The sequence below is a fragment of the Rhinopithecus roxellana genome, chromosome 18 (assembly GCF_007565055.1).
Source record: "Rhinopithecus roxellana isolate Shanxi Qingling chromosome 18, ASM756505v1, whole genome shotgun sequence".
Lineage (NCBI taxonomy): Eukaryota > Metazoa > Chordata > Mammalia > Primates > Cercopithecidae > Rhinopithecus > Rhinopithecus roxellana.
Window position 1 is genome coordinate 56,186,776 of NC_044566.1, and position 14,359 is coordinate 56,201,134.

Consider the following 14,359-nt stretch of genomic DNA (forward strand, 5'->3'; position numbering starts at 1 on the left):
TAAGGCAGACCCGTTCCTGCGAAGCATGGGACTCCATTGTCAGCTGACTTCGACTTAAGTTCCCTGATGGCTTTTTTCAAAAAGTTTTTATTTCAATACATTTTGGGGTACACATGTGTGTGTGTGTGTGTGTGTGTGTGTGTGTTTTCTTTTTGTCACATGGATGAATTATACAGTGGTGAATTCTAAGATTTTAGTGCACTCATCACCCAAGTAGTGTACATTGTCCCTAATGTGTAGTTTTTATTATTATTTTATTTTATTTTTAGTTTTTTTCTTTTTTGAGATGGAGTCTCACTCTGTCACCCGGGCAGGAGTGCAGTGGTGCAATCTCGGCTCACTGCAACCTCCGCCTCCTGGATTCAAGTGATTCTCCTGCCTCAGCCTCCTGAGTAGCTGGGATTACAGGCTTGCGCCACCACTCCTGGCTAATTTTTTTGTATTTTTAGTAAAGACGGGGTTTCACCATGTTGATCAGGCTGGTCTCGAACTCCTGACCTTGTGATCCGCCCGCCTCAGCCTCCCAAAGTGCTGGGATTATAGGCATGAGCCACCACACCCGGCCACTAATGTGTAGTTTTTTATCCCTTCTTTCCCTGCCAGCCACCCGCTTCTGGGTCTCTAAAGTTCATTATATCACTCTGTATGCTTTTGTGTACTCACAGTAAAGCTCCCACTTACAAGTTAGAACATACAGTTTTTAGTTTTCTACTCCTGTGTTACTTCACTTAGAATATTACCCTTCTATTCCATCCAAGTTACTGCAGAAGACATTATTTCATTCCTTTTAATGCCTGAGGAGTATTCCATGGTGTATATATAACCTCATTTGCTTTATCTACTTGTTAGCTAATGGGCACTTAGGTTGGTTCCACATCTTTGCAATTGTGAACTGTGCTGCTAAAAACATATGTGTGCAAGTGTCTTTTTTGTATAATGACTTCTTTTTCTTTGGGTAGATACCCAGTAGTGTGATTGCTGGATCAAATGGTAGATCTACTTTTAGTTCTTTAAGGAATCTCCATACTGTTTTCTATAGAGGTTGTACTAATTTACATTCCCATCAGCAGTGTAGAAGCGTTCCCTTTTCCCTACATCCATGCCAACATCTATTGTGTTTTTGGCTTTTTAATAGCCATTCTTGCAGGAGTAAGGTAGCATCTTTGTGGTTTTAATTTACGTTTCCCTGAGAATTAGTGATGCTGAGCATTTCTCCGTATGTTTGTTGGCCATTTGTGTATCTTCATTTGAGAAATATCTATTCATGTCCTTGCCTACTTTTTGATGGGATTTTTTTTTCTTGCTGATTTGTTTGAGTTCCTTGTAGATTCTAGGTTCTAGTCCTTTATCAGATGTGTGGTTTGCAAATATTTTCTCCCATTCTGTGAGCTGTGTGTTTGCTCTGATTATTATGTCTTTTACTGTGCAGAAGCTTTTTAGTTTAATTAGGTCTCATTTATTTTTGTTTTTGTTGCATTTGCTTTTTGCATCTTAGTCATGAATTCTTTGCCTAGGCCAATGTCTATGAGAATTTTTCCAACCTTGTCTTCTAGAATTTTTATACTTCCAGATCTTATATTTAAGTCTTTGATCCATCTTGAGTTGATTTTTATATAAGGTAAGAGATAGGGATCCAGTTTCATTCTTCAACATGTGGATTGCTAGTTTTCCCAGCACCATTTATTAAAAGGGGGGTCCATTCCCCAAGTTATGTTTTTGTATGCTTTGTTGAAGATCAGCTGGCTGTAAGTATTTGGCTTTATTTCTGGGTTCTCTATTCTGTTCCATTAATGTATGTGCCTGTTTTTTATACCAGTACCATCCTGTTTTGGTGACTATACAGTTGTAATATAATTTGAAGTCTGGTAATGTGCCTCCAGAGTTGTTCTTTTTGATTAGGATTGCTTTGGCTATTTGGGCTCTTTCTTAGTTCCATATGAATTTTAGGATTTTTTTTTCTAATCCTTTGAAAACTGATGTTGGTATTTTGATGGGAATTGCACTGAATCTATACATTGCTTTGGGCAATATGGTCCTTTTCACAACAATGATTCTTCCAGTTCATGAGCATGGGATGCGTTTCCTTTTGTGTGTGTGTCATCGGTGATTTCTTTCAGCAGTGGTTTGTAGTTCTCCTTGTAGAGGTCTTTCACATGCTTTGTTAAGTATATTCCTAGTTTTGTTTGTTTGTTTGCTTTGTTTTGTTTTTGCAGCTGCTGTAAAAGAGATTGAGTTCTTGATTTGATTCTCCACTTGGTCATTTCGTTGTGCAGCAGTGCTACTGATTTGTGTACATTGATTTTGCAACCTGAAACTTTACTCAATTTGTTTATCAAATCTAGGAGTCTTTTGGGAGGAGTCTTTAGGATTTTCTAGGTATACAATCATGTCATCTGAAAACAGCAATAGTTTGGATTCCTCTTTTCCAATTTGGATGCTCTTTATTTCTTTCTCTTGCCTGAATGCTCTGGCTAGGACTTCCAGAACTATATTCAATAGGAATGGTGCAAGTAGGCATCCTTGTCTTGTTCCTGTTCTCAGGGGGAATGCTTTCAACTTTTCCCAATTCAGTATGATGTTGGCTGTGGATTTGTCATGTATGGCTTTTATTATTTTGAAGTAAGTCCCTTCTATGTCTAGTTTGTTGAGAGTTTTTATCACAAAGTGATGCTGGATTTTGTCCAGTGCTTTTTCTGCATCTATTGAGATGATCATATGGTTCTTGTTTTTAATTCTGTTTATGTGATATATCACATTTATTAACTTGCATATGTTAAATCATCCCTGCATCCCTGGAATGAAACCCACTTGATCAAAATACATTATCTTTTTGATGTGCTGTTGGATTCAGTTAGCTAGTATTTTGTTGAGGATTTCTGCCTCTGTGTTCATCAGGGAAATTGGTCTGTAGTTTTCTTTTGTTGTTGGATCCTTTCCAGGTATTAGTATCAGGGTGATACTGGCTTCATAGAATGATTTAGGGAGGATTCCCTCTTTCTCAGTCTTTTGGAATAGTTTCAGTAGGATTGATACCAGTTCTTCTTTGAATGCCTGATAGAATTTAGCTGTGAATCCAACTGGTCCTGGGTGGTGGTGGTGGTGGTGGTGGCAACTTTTAAATTACTGATTCAATCTTGTTGCTTGTTATTGATCTGTTCAGGGTTTCTGTTTCTTCCTGATTTAACCTAGGAGGGTTGCATGTTTCCAAGAACTTATCCATTTCCTCTAGGGTTTCTAGTTTGTGCATGTAAAGGTAATCATAGCAGTCTCAAATGATTTTTGTTTTGTTTTTTAGTTGGAGTCTTGCTCTGTCACCCTGGCTGGAGTGCAGTGGCACAATCTCAGCTTACTGCAACCTCCACCTGCTAGTTCAAGTGATTCTCCTGCCTCAGCCTCCCAAGTACCTGGGATTATAGGCGTCCACCACCACACCTGGCTAATTTTTGTATTTTTAGTAGAGACGGGGTTTCACCAGGTTGGCCAGGATGGTCTCGAACTCCTGACCTCAAATGATCTGCCTGCCTAAGCCTCTCAAAGTGCTGGGATTACAGGCATGAGCCACCATACCTGGCTTGAATGATGTTTTGTTATTTCTATGGTGTTGGTTGTAATGTTTCCAGTATCATTTCTAATTGAGCTTATTTGGATCTTCTCTCTTCTTTTCTTGGTTAATCTAACTAATGTTCTATTTTGTTTATTTTTTCAAAGAGCCAGATTTTGGTATCATTGATCTTTTGGGGCTTTTTTGTTTGAATTTCATTTAGTTCTACTCCGATCTTTTTATTTTTTTTCTTCTTGTAGCTTTGGGTTTAGCTTGTTGTTGTTTCTCTAGCTCCTTGAGGTATGATATTAGGTTGTCAATTTGTGCTCTTTCACCTTTTTTGATAGAGGCATGTAATGCTATAAACTTAGCACTGCTTTTGCTGTATACTAGAGGTTTTGATAGCTTGTGTCATTATTATCATTCAATTCAAAGAATTTCTAAATTTCCATCTTTATTTCATTGTTAACCCAGATATCATTCCGGAGCAGATTATTTAATTTGCATGTATTTGTATAGTTCTGAGGGATCTTTTTGGAGTTGATTTCTACTTTTATTGCTGTGTTGTCTGAGAATATACTTGATATGATTTCAATTTTTAAAAATTTATTGAGATTTATTCTGTGGCTTATCATATGGCCTGTCTTGGAGAAAGTTCCATGTGCTGATGAGAAGAATGTTCTGTAAATATCTGTTAAGTCCATTTGTTCTGGAGTGTCATTTAAGTTCACTGTTTGTTGACTTTTTGTCTCAAAAATCTGTCCAGTGCTGTCAGTGGCGTCTTCCACCATTATTGTATTGCTGTGTCATTTCTTAGACATTTTAAATATGTTTTATAAATCTGGGAGCTCCAGTGTTAGGTGCATATAAATTTAGAATTGAAGTATCTTCTTGTTTAATTGATCCTTTTGTCATTGTATACTGACCATCTTTGCTTTTTTTAATGTGTTACTGCTTTGAAGTCTGTTTTGTCTGATATAAGAATAGCTACTACTGCTCACTTTTGGTTTCTATTTGCATGGAATATCTTTTTGCACCTTTTTACCTTGAGTTTATATGAATCCTTCCATGTTAGGTGAGTCTCTTGAAGACAGCAGATATTTGGTTTGTGATTTTTTTTAATTCATTCTGTATTTTTTAAGCAGAGCATTTAGACCATTTACATTCAGTGTTAATGTTGAGATACAAGGCACTGTTCTCTTCATCATATTAATTGTTACCTAGACAGTTTTTTTTTTTCATTGTGTTATTGTTTTATAGACCCTGTGAGTTTTAAGGTTTCAAGAGGTCCTGTTTTGGTACATATTGGGCTTTTGTTTCAAGGTCTAGAACTCCTTTTAGCATTTCTTATAGTTCTGGTTTGGTAGTGACAAATTCCTTCAGCATTTGTTTGTCTGAAAATGACTTTATTTCTCCTTCATTTATGAAACTTAGTTTTGCTGGATACAAAATTATTAGCTGAGAGTTATTCTGTTTAAGAAGGTTGAAGATAGGACTCTAATCTTTTCTAGCTTGTAAAAATATGAAATCTTCATGAATTTGTGCACAGGGACTATGCTAATCTTCTCTATATCATTCTAATTTTAGTATGTGTGCTGCAGATGTGAGCACTCTTGGTTGGCTTTGCCGAACTTTTCCTAGACTACATTATAGCCTAGGACATTTCTGCTTTCAACCAACCTTCTCTCCCTATCCTTTACTAGGACTAAGACTTGCATTACTGTCAGACTGCTCTCCTGGCCTCTTCCTGCTCCCTATTTACTTTTACATGGGTGTGTCTCATAACATGATCCTTTCACATGTAATCCCATCATAGTGTCTGCTTCTCAGAAGACCAGGTCTAAAACTAGGAGTAAGAATAGTGATATGAGAAAATAGGAGGTAATTTGTAACTGGCTCACTCACCGTGTAGCAGGAAGAGGATCTGTTCTGATTGGTAGATGTGACAACAGTAGATCCTGGCCCAACGTGGCAGTTCATTTCATAAAGATTGCACTGATGATGACCTTGGAAAATGTCCTGTTGGAATGGAGTACTGTGGAAGAAGCCATGATGTAGGCATTTGCTACTAAATTTTATTGACAGCCTATATAAGGATAATGAGAGGCTGAGGACTCTTAACAAGTATGTGAAACCAGAAAGCCTTGGAGGTAGCCTCATAAGAGGCCCTCTATACCAGTAGTGAAAGGGTGGACAGGGTAAAACAATAGGCTAAAGACCTAATTGTGAGAGTGCAGAGCTCCAGAGGCATCTGAATGCTCAGCCCAGGTAGGTCTGTTATGTGAAGGGCAGGGCCCTGATAGGGATGGGCAGGGCCCTGATAGGGATGACCAGGGATCCTGAAAACTCTGATAGAACATCTGGATAGGTGCCCCTGAGGATCTGGATTCTACAAGTCTACCTGGACCCTCCGGGTGTGCAGAGGTGGCCCACCCTTCCCTAATAAGGGCTAGAAGAGTATCCACTGTGCTGGAAGATCCTGTGGAGGCCTCTTCCCAACAAGACAACTGGTTTCCCCTCAGGAGCTGCACCCACCTCCTCCCCTGGCTGCCAAGCCAATTAAGAATGGTGCTGTTCAGCATCTCTAGTTAAAGAAAGAAAAGCAAAAATATAGGAGCAGGAGGCTGAGGACCGCCCAGCAGAAAGCATAATTCTTTCACTCATTTCCCAGATCTGAACCAATTTCCAGAACCAGAAACTACTGATCAAAGAAGTGGCTGGATTCCTAAGAAGGGCCCTGCAATACTAGTCAAAGTTTATGTTATGACAGTATTCATAGTCCTCCCAAAAGGGACCTCTGGCCATTTACACAGGTGACTGTACACTGAGGAAAAGGAAATAACTAGCTCTCAAGGATGATTGAGCACAGAGTCCGAGTTGACATTGATTCCCAGAGTGGAAATCTATGACCAAATTCCAAATCACAGGGGGCTCAATGTGTCCACGGACTCCCCTACCCTTGCAGTGATAATTATCTCCATCACCAAGTACATAATTGAAATAGATATACTTGACAGTTGAAAGTTACTCCCTTATGGGTCCCTAATCTCTGAAGTAAAAGCTATCATGGTAGGGAAAAGACCAAATAAAAACTTCTGAAACTAATCCCTTCACCAGACCAAAATTGTAAATCAAAAACATGTCTTATCCCAGGGAAGACAGTAGAGATTAGTGCCATAATTAAAGACTTAAAAGATGCAAATATACTGGTGCCTATCATAGCTGTCTTTAATTTGCCAGCCTAATGGCTGCAGAAACTGGATGTCTCTTGGGGAAAAACTGTAGGCACTACAGACTTAAATTAGTAGCCTCAATTGCAGCTACTTTGCCTGATGTGATATTACTGCCAGAGCAGATTAATAAGGTTTCAGGTACAGGGTATGCAGCCATTGATTTGGAGAATTCATTCTTTTCATTTCAGTTAGAAAAGGGGATCAAAGTATGTGACTCCTTGTTTCAGCTAGAACATGTATACAGCTTGAAAGTTGTCAATCTTGTCATTACAACTTTCAAACTGAAAATCAGGCCGGGCGCGGTGGCTCAAGCCTGTAATCCCAGCACTTTGGGAGGCTGAGACGGGCAGATCACGAGGTCAGGAGATCGAGACCATCCTGGCTAACATGGTGAAACCCCGTCTCTATTAAAAATACAAAAAAAAAAAAAAAAAAAAAAAAAAAAAAAACTAGCCGGGCGAGGTGGCGGGCGCCTGTAGTCCCAGCTACTCCAGAGGCTGAGGCAGAAGAATGGTGTAAACCCGCAAGGCGGAGCTTGCCGTGAGCTGAGATCCGGCCACTGCACTCCAGCCCGGGCGACAGAGCAAGACTCCATCTCAAAAAAAAAAAAAAAAAGAAAATCAGTGACTTTTCTTGGACCGATTAGAAAATTGTGTTTGCAGGGCACACTCCTACCCTGAAATCTGGATAAACAGACAAAAGTGGACAGTCACAATTGAGATCTGTTCACCTAAAATGAGAACTGCTAGAATTGTAAACTGGTAGGTGCACCTGAATGGTAACTTTGATTAATTACTGGAGGGAAAATAGACAAATCCATTGTGAAAGTTGGAGACTTCAACATCCCACTGTCAGTGATTGATAAGCAGGCAGTTGACCTGAACAGTGCTACCAACCAACTTGATCTAATTGACATTTATTGAGTATTCCATCCAACACCACCAGAACACAGATTCTTCTCAAGCTCACATGTAACATTCATTAAGATAGACCACATTCTGAATCCCCTGTTAGATTCTCAACTTCATGAGGACAGGGTCTAGGTTTGTAATTCTTAGTGTGCTATTCCTAGCACAATGCCTGACACATAAGAGGTGCTTCATAGGCAGTTTTTGAAAAAATGAATGAATTGTAAAATTAGGCCACGAGACAAGGAATCTAGTCAGGTTGGGAACAGCAGTAAGATATAGTCTAAGTCACAAAGGAAGTACAGGTATATTAAAAATGTTTAAGCCTCAAGAGTTAGAATTGCAAATTTGCACCTGAAAGTAACAGCAAACATCCTCTGTCATAGAGACTGCCACTTGACTAATATTCCTAAGTCCTTGTTTTCATCATGTCTCTTCTTTAGTAGCTTGGAACAGCTCGCAGTTCTTAGACTCCTGAGCCTAACATGTTAAGCCTTCTTTATCCAGGTCCTTCCCTAGGTATCTTACTTTGTCTTTTGTTTATTGCTCAAATATTTTACTTCAGCTCTATCACTACCATTAAATAATCGTTTCTGATTCAAGCCTGTGACCAATAGATAGCTCCTTCCATTTCACTTTTTCCATCGAAATCCTTCTCATTTTAAGGACTCTGTAGCCCATGTTGATCAACTTCTTTTAAAAACTTCTGAAGTATTTGTTGTCTATGTTTCACATTTTGGCTTTTAATCACATACTGCCTGTAATTTTAACTGCTATTTGAATGTACTTTTTGGGGGTATGAATTTCTAAAGTTTTGAATCCCATCTAATTCAGGTCATCTTTAATGCAAAAATAATTTGTGTTACAGAAAGTTATTTGTAAGCTAACTTCTTTTAGAACTTAGAATACATTTTCCATTAAAACTATACTAAAAAGGGTTGGATTCATTTTACATCTATAAATATATTTAACAAATTATGTAACTGATCTACGTTACTATGGTAGCCTAAACTTGGAATTTTTGGAGCAAGCGTCCATGTAGCAGAATTTTGAACTACCTCCCTCACCCCCTGATTATCCCTTCAAAAGCTCTTCATATTGAGCAGATTATTTCATAGGGCTTTAATTTTCTATAAAATGACTCAGTTTAGTTTCTTTCATATGTTTGCCTTTTATTGATTTTCTTCTGGAGCAAATTTGTATTTGGGGGAAGGTAACTGGAAACCATTCATGATACTAGTGTGTAATTAATTTTTGAAGAATAATAATACCTACCTGAGAAATATAACCCAATTACGTTTTAACAGGGATGTTAGTCAAATATATATAGTGAGGATGTGTCATTTCTCAGGGATTTGTTTTATCACTAGAATTATTTTGAGAGACTGGAACTTGCCCTGTTTCACCGAATTATTCTCTTAATATAATTTTTAAAATTCTAGTAATTGTTAAGAAGTATCTAAGAGAGAATAAAGTGTTTAGAGAAGTAGCTGTGTTTCAGGAAGGTATGAGCTCTGAAATATCTTGCAGTTTTGCTTTGTGGAGATCTAAATCAACTGCTTCCATTTTTCTTTGAAGGATTCTTTTAATAGATTTAGTGACCTAGATCATGACCAATATAATTGAGAGAATTTGACTTGAAGATTTTTTCCCTTTAATTTGCAAGAATGTGAGAACTCATTGGAGTTACTGAAAATGATCAGTTATCAGTTGGGGATTAAATTTTAAACCAAATGAGTGTATTATTGCTCTGACCTCTAACCCTTTTTTTCTCTACTTTCCTACCAATGTTTTAGGGAACTTGATTGTAAATTCAACAAATAACTATAGCCTCACAATTCCTTGAACTGCTTAATTGTATTAATCCCTCCCTCTCCCACTCCTTTTCAGAAACCCATATACCATGGCCAAACCCTGGGCTTTAGCATCTCCTTCGTAGAGAGCATTTTGGTTTGGTTTGATCAGCATTCCTTCTGGCTGCTTCTAGGACAGAACTCCCCTCCTTCTGCAAATTGTATTTTCTCCTTCTTTCAATCATATGTTTATACCAAAAGAGTTTTCCCTGCTTTATATGTCCCCAGAGCTCATTAGTCTAGAGGTGGAGACCTTACATAGACTGGCCAACCATAGTATCTCTTAGAAAAGAGATACTCACCCCCACCACTGACCCAGAGCTGGGCACAGAGACAGTTCAAGAAACCAAGCCCAGTAGCTCTGGACCTATGGTTAGATGGCCCTTTTATGCACAGAGCAGAGCCCAGAACATACTTCCTAGGTAAAAATCGTTCTTTAAAGATCTCTGTTGGCCTATCCAGTATATACCAATCTTCACCCCTCCAGCCACCTTTATCCTTTCAGTTGGGGCAGGGAATCTTCAGGTTTTCATGATTGAAGGCTTGAGCCACAGTTAAAAGCATTTTTGAAGCATGACTTGAATTCCTAGGTATAATTCAAAGCTAGTGGTACTTTTGTTTATTTAGGTATTAGAACTAATCTTTGTGGCACATGTTAGAAGTCCAAGACTAGCAGGACAGGGCCAGTAGGAGACTAGATCTAGCAGTAAATCAATATATTATGTACTTTCACACCCAGAAGGAGATGGAGGTGTTCATCATTCATCAGGTGCTGGCACAGTCATGCTGGTACAGTTCAAATAGCATTATGTGACAGTGGGTCAGGCTGGCCTTAGAAAATTATTTCTACTCATCTCCTTTTTGTCTAAGGATGAGATCACATACCTCCCCAAGGACTGTGTATTTGGTAATCTGAACACTATGTGCTGAAGTGTTGGCAGAGGAGGTTTAATTGTTAACATAAGTCATTTCTGGGTGGTAGATTCAAGTTGGGTGGGGCCAAGCATTTCTGGGCAGCACTAGAGGCGTAGACAGTTATTCCTCTATATGAACTTCCTGAAAAAGTTTCTGCATGTGAAAGTCTCTCAGCAGGGTCATCTCTTAATGGTTTTCCCAGAATATAAGAGAAAACTAAAAAGTGTGGGATGATTAAACAACCCAGACCTAAGCCGATTTAGAGTAAATTGGCACCTGGGTCTATTGGGCTAAAATCAACTGATGAATTTACCTAAACTCACAAATGCTCTGCAGTGAGTTCCAACAGCAAGTTCCCAATGGCATATTTCTGATGTTCAGTTCTGTGATCACAGGGCAGGCTCTGGAGGCAAGTCAAATCATAAAGAATCCAGCTTTCCTACAGAACAGGCACAAGTTATCTTCTAGTGGCAGTGTGGGTTTTCTTTGCTACAAATTTAGCTCTATGCCTAGCATTCTGCCTTCAACTCATATGCTTTGAGCCACTAATTATGCTAGGCTGCCAGTCTTAGATATCAGCCAGTTGACTGTCCAGCCAGTCCCACCTGAAAAGGATGGTAAGATTGTTTTTTGGCCTAACAGAACCCTTTTGAGTGAAACAAACAAACAAACTTCCTTCTCAGAACTGATAGATTGCCAAAGTATGTTGCTGGCTGAGGCACTGTGGTAGGAAAGGTAAAACTGTATCGGGAACACTTGTCAGGATGAATTGTTGCTGTTTTGAGGTTGGAAGGCATCTTGTATAATCAACTCTTGCCACCAAGCAGCTGATTGATCTTGAAGGATGGCACAGTAACAGTGGCTTATGTTGTCATCTCTTGTTGGTAAGCTAGACATTGAGCAGCAGCAGTACTAGATTAGTCTTGCTGGGAAGGAGCCTATTATGTTGAGCCAACGCAAAGTCGCCATCTCAGCCACTGTGGTTACTGTTCATGAGCTCACTGTCTACCCACTGGGGTGACCAAAAACAGAAACCAGATGCTATCTCCTGGTTAAGTCTTTGTTCCATATGGTTTAATGCCTCTTATGTAGTGGGTGCTCTCTGGTGAAAATTACTGTGCAATACAGAGATTTCACCCTTTGTTCCCACTTTTATAGGACCATCCACATACCTCTTTCCCAGATTTCCTCATCCCCAATCATCAAGTCAGTACAGATTTCGGCCCTCAGTGAATGTTGGCCAGGTAGAAGGATTATAAGATTCTTGAAAGCTTTTCTGCATTTCTGTGTGTGACACCCAGGAAACCATGCACTTCTACGTCCTCTCTGAAAAGCTAAAACAGATGGGGGTAGGAGGTTCTTATGAAAAGCAGCATTCAGAAAAGAAAGTTCTAGAGTTTGTGAGGGATGCACTGGCACAAAAAAAGAGAAATAATATGATCAGGAAAAGGAGATTATTTATCAAGCCAAAGAAGTGAAAGAAGTAGAGTGGTAGAATAGGCACTAAAGGTTGGTAATCAGGAAAATTGTGAGGATATTACAGAGTAGACCAGTTCTAGAAACTAAGACCTTAACCTAGATACCCCTCATCACAAATAGCTGGAGTTTTTTACATAAGAGTTTGCTTACATTTATTTCACTAATACCAGGAAACTAGTGTAACTCAGATTGGAAGATAAAAATTATACATTTTAATTGTACATTTATCTAACAATTTATAATTATGTATATGTATGGTATTATTGATGTGGATCAAGATAATTCACTACATTTCATCTTTCTATAAAAAAGGTACCATAAACTTTTTCCTGTATTTGGATGCCTGTTTGATCCTGTTTTTATAGATTTCTAAGTTAGTTTTTCACCAGGAAATAAAAATTGACTTAGAGTATACAGTTAACAATAGGACATCCTCTTTAAATGTCTTTGCCTGTATCTCTTTTGTTACAATGGTAACAATAAAATGAGCGTGCATATAATAATTGTTTACCTTCTGTGGCCTTTGGAGTCATTTTACCTGGGTTCCATTCCAGCTCTACCATTATTAGCTGCATGTCTTTGAGCCAGTTATGTAATCTCTATAAGCTGCAATCTTCTCAACAGTCAAATAGAAATATATTAGCCATTTCAACTGTAATAAGGATTAAATGAAATAATCTATGGAAAGCACTTAGGCCCAGGGCTCCCAGAGACATGGAGGTGCACTGGGCTGGGCAGGCCAAGCGAGGAGGCATCTCCATTGGAGCAGGCCATGCCCGAAGGCCACCAACTGCCCACCTGCCTCAGGCAGGCCTGTCAGCCACCCCTCCCCTCCCTGCGCCCAGTCCCTGGCAGGGCAAGAGAGGCCACCACCTGGTGGGAGTCTGGAGAAGATGAGGCAGGAGAATAGGGTCTGGAGACAGGGAGTCTAAGGCCAACCTGCCTCTGACTTCTTGGAATTCAACCTAAAGGAAAACTTCAACCTCTGATTGGTCATGAGCCAAGTCTTTACTTCAGCCTCTGATTCGTATTTTTGGGCCAAGTCTTCACTTCAGGGTTGATGGTGGGCTGTCTTCATTTGCATATGGTGTAACCAACTGGAAACCTCTAAAGGGTGTTATCAAGTTCTTTTAGTTAATAACCCCAGGGAACATTAGACTCAGACCTCTTGAGCCACTTGCTTGAGCCCGCTTCACTCTGTGGAGTGTCCTTTCACTTCAGTAAATCTATGTCGCTGCCATCCATTGCTTTATTTGAGCATTTTGTTCAAGTCTTTGTTCAATACACCAAGAACCTGGACAACTTGCACTCAAGACTTCCCATCAGGTAACAAAGGGAAGCCAAGAAGCACTTCCTGGGGGAGAGCTCATAATGTTCCTAAGGGAAACCACAACAAGATGGTGGCTCTGAGGGGGAGACAGGGACCAAGTGACTCAGCTCATCACCAGGGGGCAGGACGCTGCCTTCTAATTCGACCATCCTGCCCTTGGCCCTCACTATCATGGCGGCTCTCACCACTGTAGTCCTGCTACCTACATAGACTGTGGTATCCGAGGGAGGGGGATCCTGGGAATCCCTGGAGCCTGCCTTCTTGGAAAGAGCAGGGCCCGAGCACAGGAACACATTTTAGATGTGCCTGCAGGGAGCAGGATTCCTTGGTAGGCACTCATCCTTACCCGGCAGCTTCAGGCTCTTGGTTTTGGTTGTTTTCATACATGTGACAGATGACATGGCCAGTCACACTGTAATGTCTGGAGGAACTGTTAACGGAAAGGGATCCCGATCCAGATTCCAAGAGAGGGTTCTTGGATCTTGCACAAGAAAGAATTAGAGGGAAATCCACAGTGTAAAGTGAAAGCAAGTTTATTAAGAAAATAAAGGAATAAAAGAATGGCCACTCCATCAGCAGAGCAGCCCCCAGGGGTGCTGATGGGCTATTTTTTTTTTTTTTTTTGCTTATTTCTTGATTATATGCTAAAGGAGTGGATTATTCATGAGTTTTCCAGGAAAGGGGTGGGCAATTCCTGGAAATGAGGGTTCCTTCCCTTTTAAGACTATACAGGTAATTTCCTGATGTTGCCATGGCATTTGTAAACTGTCATGGTGCTGATAGAAGTGTCTTTTAGTATGCTAATACGTTATAATTAGCATATAATGAGCAGTGAGGATAACCAGAGGTTACTTTTGTTGCCATCTCAGGTTCTGGTGGATTTTGCCCCATTTCTTTACTGCATCCTTTTATTGACAAAGTCTTTGTGACCTGTACCTTGTGTCAGCCTATTTCATTCTGTGACTAAGAATGTCTAACCTCCTGGGAATGCAGCCCAGTAGGTCTCAGCCTTATTTTACCCAGCCTGTATTCAAGATGGAGTTGCTCTTGTTCAGATGCCTCTGACAAAAACCTCTGTAGGGGAGCAGGACTCAGCAGAC

General features: G+C 39.8%; 1 protein-coding gene and 1 pseudogene across 3 annotated transcripts in view; one reads left to right on the top strand and one right to left on the bottom strand.

Moving 5' to 3' along the window:
• CCDC169 (coiled-coil domain containing 169) overlaps positions 1–14,359 on the top strand; it is a 66,299-nt gene that overhangs the window by 24,791 nt on the left and 27,149 nt on the right. The window lies entirely within an intron of this gene.
• Positions 5,057–5,152, bottom strand: LOC115894696 (annotated as a pseudogene).